The following is a 6,321-nucleotide window of genomic DNA, read 5'->3' on the forward strand; positions in this document are numbered from 1 at the left end:
ATGCAGAGAAAACTGTTTATATAGAGGAAACGCAGGAAAATTGTAATAATTTTACATTTTAAAAAACTTTTCAACAATTTTTTCCATTTTTTCCAACAAATTCTCTATAATGCAAAAAGTCATTCTGAAAAATAATGGTAACTAATAATGGTCCAATTCTCATTATTATTGTTGCTTATTAGCATGCATATTATTATTGATTGTTTATTACTACACTGTAAATGCCTAATGCACCCTAATGCTCAAAATAATTCATTGGTTTGAGTAAAGTCAACGCAAAATAAACATTAGTTATTTTAGAGTATTATAAATGGGGTTTTTTGAGTTCTCAAAAATTACACATTTTAAGTCATCTGAATTGTTTCATTGTTTTGAGTTTTCATTATGTTTTCATTATGTTTTTTTTGTGCAAGACTAGCATTAAGTGGGAAATTTAGTAGTGTTTCATGATTTGTTATGCTAGTTTAGAAGAATTTCTGCTTGTTGGGGGGGGGTTTGAGAACCGATGTTAAATGTATTATAATGCTGCTCTCATTCAGCAAGTGCTATGCTATGCTAATGCTACCAAAGCATTGTGTAGCCCATTATCAAGGTGGCATTTATTGAATTAGCTAGTCAAAGCTAGTCAAGTTTCCACTACTAAAAATTAGATTAGCTTACTCAAATATTTCAAGTCCAGAGCAATTAAAATGTATGATTACAAAATATAAATCTGCAAGTTCTGCTTACTTAAATTTTAAATTTCTTAATTTAAAAAAATTTAGTCAACTGATTGCCTATAAAATATCTAAACATAACAACTACTAACTATTAATAATCAGTAATTAGGAGTTTATTGAGCCAAAGTCGTGGTTAATAGTTAGTTAATAGTGAGAATTGGACCCTAATCTAAAGTGTGACCAAAATAATATATTATTATGTTTTGCGAATTATGACACAAAAACGCAAAACAAACAATGTTACCATGTTAACAAGAATTTCTCAGGAGAAATGTGTTGAAATGTCATGAAAATTATGATACAATGTAAATATAATCTGGACACGTTTGTGTGAGATTAACTCACATCACAATCACAGAAAAGACAACATCAGACCCCTCAAAAGGTTTGCGTGTCTTTCTTCTTTTCATTCTTTCAACCTGAGCACCCAGGTGAGAAGTGTTGAATTTCAGAATACAAAACTCTCAGAGAAAAAAAGGCCAAGTGAAACTAAGACTTTTCCAATCTTTTATCCAGCTCTACATCTATGCAGGCATGTGCCAGACAATCTTTTCTGAGTAAACTCGCCCGAGTAAAATCTTCTTCACGTCCTCACGACTAAATGTTGAAAAGAATAAGTATACTGTGAAAGTATTGTGAAGTCTCACGTTACCTTTGTGAAAGTGGGTCTTGAAGGAACAGATGCAGGTAGTTCACAGTGTGAGCTTGAGATGATGTGAAAGTGAGAAAAACACTTCTCCCGGCACCAGTTTTACTGCTCCGATCTTCTCTTGTACAAAGAATATGCCTTTTTTTATTGCAGGCAAAAAGCTTCAGGCACACAGCTCCATACTGCAGGTAAAGGAAGTTGTCATTTGAAAGCTCTTTGTACACAGTGGGTGTTCCCTTATGGAGCAACAGTTTTCCCTGCGTCGAAATTGAACAAGTAAGGGCAGAGGAGCCTTTGCACAGGTGGGCGGGATATGGGGTGGAGTACAGACAACTTGCGTATGGGAAATAGTAGAACTGTCTGCAAGTTTTAAAGGATAAGGATTTACATATCAACATTGTATTTTGTTGTTTGAATCATCTTAATTGAGTTTAAAAATGAGTTTATGGTAACACTTTATTTTGATGGTCCCCTTTAGACATTCTGCTGACTATAAGTAACGTTGCACCTAAATTGTCAACTAACTCTCATTGGAGTATTAGGGATTCGCATATCAACATTTTATTTTGTTGTTTAAATCATCTTAAATTGAGTTTAAAAATTAGTTTATGGTATCACTTTATTTTGATGGTCCCCTTTAGACATTAGTAGTTGACATGTAGGTGCAACATTACTTATAGACAACAGAATGTCTAAAAGGGGGACCATCTAAATAAATTGTAACAGAGTTTATATTTTGAGTTATATTTCCAGTCCTTTAAGTGCTGTTGTTGTTTTTTTGGACTCTCTCTATATACTTGCAATAGCATACAGCAGAACAGTGTTGCAACTTTTAAAATCCCGTCATGTTGTGTGTGAAGACGTGTTTCAGAGAGGCCAGGTAAATGGGTTAAAGGTAAATCAGTTACTTTCTGAACACATTAAATGTTGTTATGAAACCATGGTAATATGAATTTAATGACTGATCTTGCTCTATGGGATTCTGTAATAGAAGAAGCCAAATGTGCATAGCTCAACAGAGCAATTGCTTGATCTTACTCTAACACATCCAGCAGGATCTGTCTGCTGTGCATTCATACATTTGCACAAAAAGTGACTTCCCATAACACCCTTTATATTTTATTGGCCCACTACGTAATGAAAATGTTTCCAAATGAGCAAAGTGTGATATTTTACTAGACCTTGTAAGAACTTGAGTAAAGGTGCAAAGCAGCATATCTAGGTAGTACATGAGTCATGTAATTTATCCATAAAAATTATATACTTTTAATACCCATAATTGAAATAATATGCTTTAAAAAATATACTTAAGTGCGAACTGAGTTTAATGTTTTTGGCCACAAAGGCCTAATTGTATGTTAACTGCAATTAAATGAAATGTATTATAGTTTAAATGTACATTAAATGCAGTTAGCTGAACTTTAGAGTGCTTTTTTACCACTTAAGCATATCTTAAATACATATTTATATTTATTTTCATAATTACTTCTATTGTCTTTAAAATATGGTTAAAGTGTACTTCCAAATGTACTGACTTGTATGCCATGTATTTAAATATTTGTAATTACACATTTATAATGACAAAGTTACAATTTAGTACATTTCAAATATATGAATTAGTTTAAATGTAATATTTAATAACAAACTACTGTAAAATTATAATTAACATACTGTATATGTGTTTTAGTAGTCAACACTATAATAAGTATACTTTAAAGCACGGCAAGAGTTTATCAAAACATAATTTACTTTAACATTAACATTATTACAAAGTTCACTTTTAATAGTGCACTTAAGAGTGTTAAAAATAATTTAAGTTCCCTCTTATTTAAGTACACTTAATTCTTTATTTAAGGCATTTTATTTAATATATATTATATTATCTGCTAGTAAAGTAGATTTTTTATTTTATTTTAAAGGCTCCTAATTTTGTTTTGGAGGTCTCCTCCAACAGGTTTACATGCATCAAAGGTAAAAAAAACTATTTATCATAATATATATTGCACATCACCACATTTTTCAATGATTCTCAAACGACTCGACGGATGAATCAGTCTCTCTAAATCCCTCCTTTCCGCGAGCCTGCTAAGATTGGTCTACCACTTACAGAGCTTGTTGGAAGCTAAACTCCCATTACCATAACTCAATTTGCTCAGGCGGCTTCTTCAGTCCTCAGTGATTGTACACACTGTAAAAACAGTAACGATGACGTTGATTTTACCATATCAATCCGAGTGCGTATCAAGTCCGATAATAAAACATTAGAAGAACTAGTTATTCAATCCGAACCTCCATCGCAAGGACGACTTGAGCAGGAGTGTCTCAGTGATTCGCTAGTCAGTTTGAGGGACATTATGAGATGTTGCAACTGTAATTCCTCACCATTAGCATTAACAAGTGTACATCCATTAACAACCCCATGTGTGTATTTCTAATTTATTGCGGTGCACATGCGTGAACTGTATCAATAACAGCGAATACATTAGCCCAGCACTAACGTGAATGACTGACGTAACATTAAAGTTTGCAAAACAAATCTTGCTCCACTTTATCTTTACTCAAAGTAGTGAGAACAACAGACAATCTGCATTAATGTACACAGTTTTAGGTAATAGTAGCCCACAGCTGCTTAGCAGAAGTATTTCAGTAATAACGTGAGTTAACCGGTTAGCCGGAAACTTAAACAATATAAAACACTTACATGTTGTGATTCTGAGGAGCAAGCTGGTCCAAATAAACTGAGAACTGACCCATCTTTCAAGAGGAAGCGTAAAATTACATGTTTGAGGGCTGGTCAAGTTGTTTGCAGGCGGACAACGTACAACATAGGCGGGCATTATGCAAATGTATTTTCTAGTGACGTAACGCAGTGTGATTTGGATTACAAGCGACTCGTATAGGTGGTTCAGAGTCGATTCTTTCTTTTGGGAGAAAATACGTTTTTTCTAATTTATCATTTATTTATATTATTGATAATTTATCACTTTCGACATTACTGAATGTTTACATTCACAAACAGCTATATTAGCCATATTAGGGGCACTTTAAATATACTTTTAAGATTTGAACTAGGCCTACTACAGGTTCACATTCAATACAACTAAGTATATCAGTTCCCTGCAGTACCTTCATAGATCCAGTTGCAAGGCCTGGCTGAAAAATAAAGCAAGTTCTCTGCTACTACAACACTCTGTGCATTCCTCAAAAAAAACTAGTATCTTTATGCACATGAATTACCGAGCAGACTCAATTCAATGATTCATAGAATCCTACCTCAGATGGATCTATTGCTGCTCCATCCACGATCAGGTCTCCTCAACTGCCCTCTGCACAACCTCGCCTCTGCCTGCAAGAAGTCACATGGGAGTCTCAATGAGACAGAAAGCCATCCCTTGCTCAAGTGTAAACAGTAGGGAGCTTCCTTGACTGCCACTGTGAGTAAACAAGACTGCAATCTGACCTTAATATGGGTTTCGTGATCAGCCTTAGGAAAGGGCTGAAGTTGTTTAGCGTAGGCCTATGTGTTTTGAATTGTAATGGTTCGGATTGATCTAAACGCATTAGAGTAACAAAGAAACAGGTTTTACAAGCTTGTAAAAAGAGCTGACTTGTGAACAGCTTCATTGGAAGAGCAAATGAAAGTGGATACAGAGGAATGATGCAAATAATAGAGATCTATGGATTTCATTTTGTAAATGATCCTATATAGCCAGTGTTAGGAATGTGAATAGATACTATACCATAGTACTCTTACTCTCAGTGTATACATACTGTGCAGTATGTACATTTGATTTATACATAGAATAGACCTTATTCAAAGCAGCGCCATGACATGTATGAAGGCTGTGAGTGACAGACTTACTGTATTTTCAATCGCCTGCTGTAAAAAGCTGTATAGAGCTCTGAGATCACTTATAATTTTCCACAGCTCATCGTGTCCAGGGTTTTTTTGTCTACTGAAATTTCTCTGAAAGATATTTTGTATCCAAAAACACATCAAATAACAGTGCAACCCACTGAAGAGATGTCCGTTTATCCCTCACAGCCTTGCTTTCATTCCTGAAAAATCAAAGATGGCGCTGCTGTGAATAAGGTCTATACACACATTACACATACTAAATTTGCTAAAATCGTTTACAACATAGCATATTGTTTGAAGCTGCAATGCTGCTTCAAACTGCTCAACTTGATCTATCTGCTCAACATCTATTTCTTGACTCTTTTTTAACGAAATAGTGATATTCATTTATGGGATAATGCATTAGATTTGTGTAAGCTATGATAATTGGGCCAGCACTGAATGAATAGCCTATGTAACATAATAGTTGTAAACTACTTTCACTAGCTTTAATTTTTTTTTTTTAAATTGCAATATGCAGGTTCACTGCATAGTATAACCTGCAGTAGCAGTAAGCATTATTATACTAATAGGCCTATAAGGTATGGGTCCGTTTTATAAAGCTTTATTTTGTTTATTTTTTGTTTGTGAGTTCAGATTTCCTAAATATGCCTATTCCTTGATGGATATTTTGCTGATACTTATAGCATTTTTTTTTAAATTGAGGATAATAAAAGGATTTTAAAATAAATAAATAAAATATATAATGTAGGCCTATACATAAACATAGTCTAAATTAAATTGGAAGATGGAAGACTCACGTATAAACTTCTACAACACAGTTTCAGATGTGTCTGGTCTTTTCAGATGAGATGTTCACTACATAACTTACCACCAGCAGATGTCCTCCTTTTTCGAACGCTAAGTAGTAAATCATTTCCTGAAAAGATCGGTTCAATGTATTAGTTTGCGCCGTCACTCACTATATAGTAATCTCTCTTTCTAAATACTGAACTCGACTCAGTCAGGCGATTTGGCTGTTGAAGACTGCAAACCGCAAAACTGACCGCGAATCAGCTGTTACCAACCGACCAATGGAGGGCTCGTGTGTGTAT

General features: G+C 34.3%; 1 protein-coding gene across 1 annotated transcript in view; it reads right to left on the bottom strand.

Annotated features, from left to right (window-relative positions):
- plch2a (phospholipase C, eta 2a) overlaps positions 1 to 1,609 on the bottom strand; it is a 187,906-nt gene extending 186,297 nt beyond the window's left edge. The window contains exon 1 of the mRNA XM_079828247.1: positions 1,372 to 1,609. The gene's annotated coding sequence lies outside the window, so the exon portion shown is untranslated. The remainder of the gene's footprint in view (positions 1 to 1,371) is intronic.
- Positions 1,610 to 6,321: the final 4,712 nt, after the last annotated feature.

The sequence above is a fragment of the Gobio gobio genome (assembly GCF_949357685.1).
Source record: "Gobio gobio genome assembly, chromosome: 10".
Classification (NCBI taxonomy): domain Eukaryota; kingdom Metazoa; phylum Chordata; class Actinopteri; order Cypriniformes; family Gobionidae; genus Gobio; species Gobio gobio.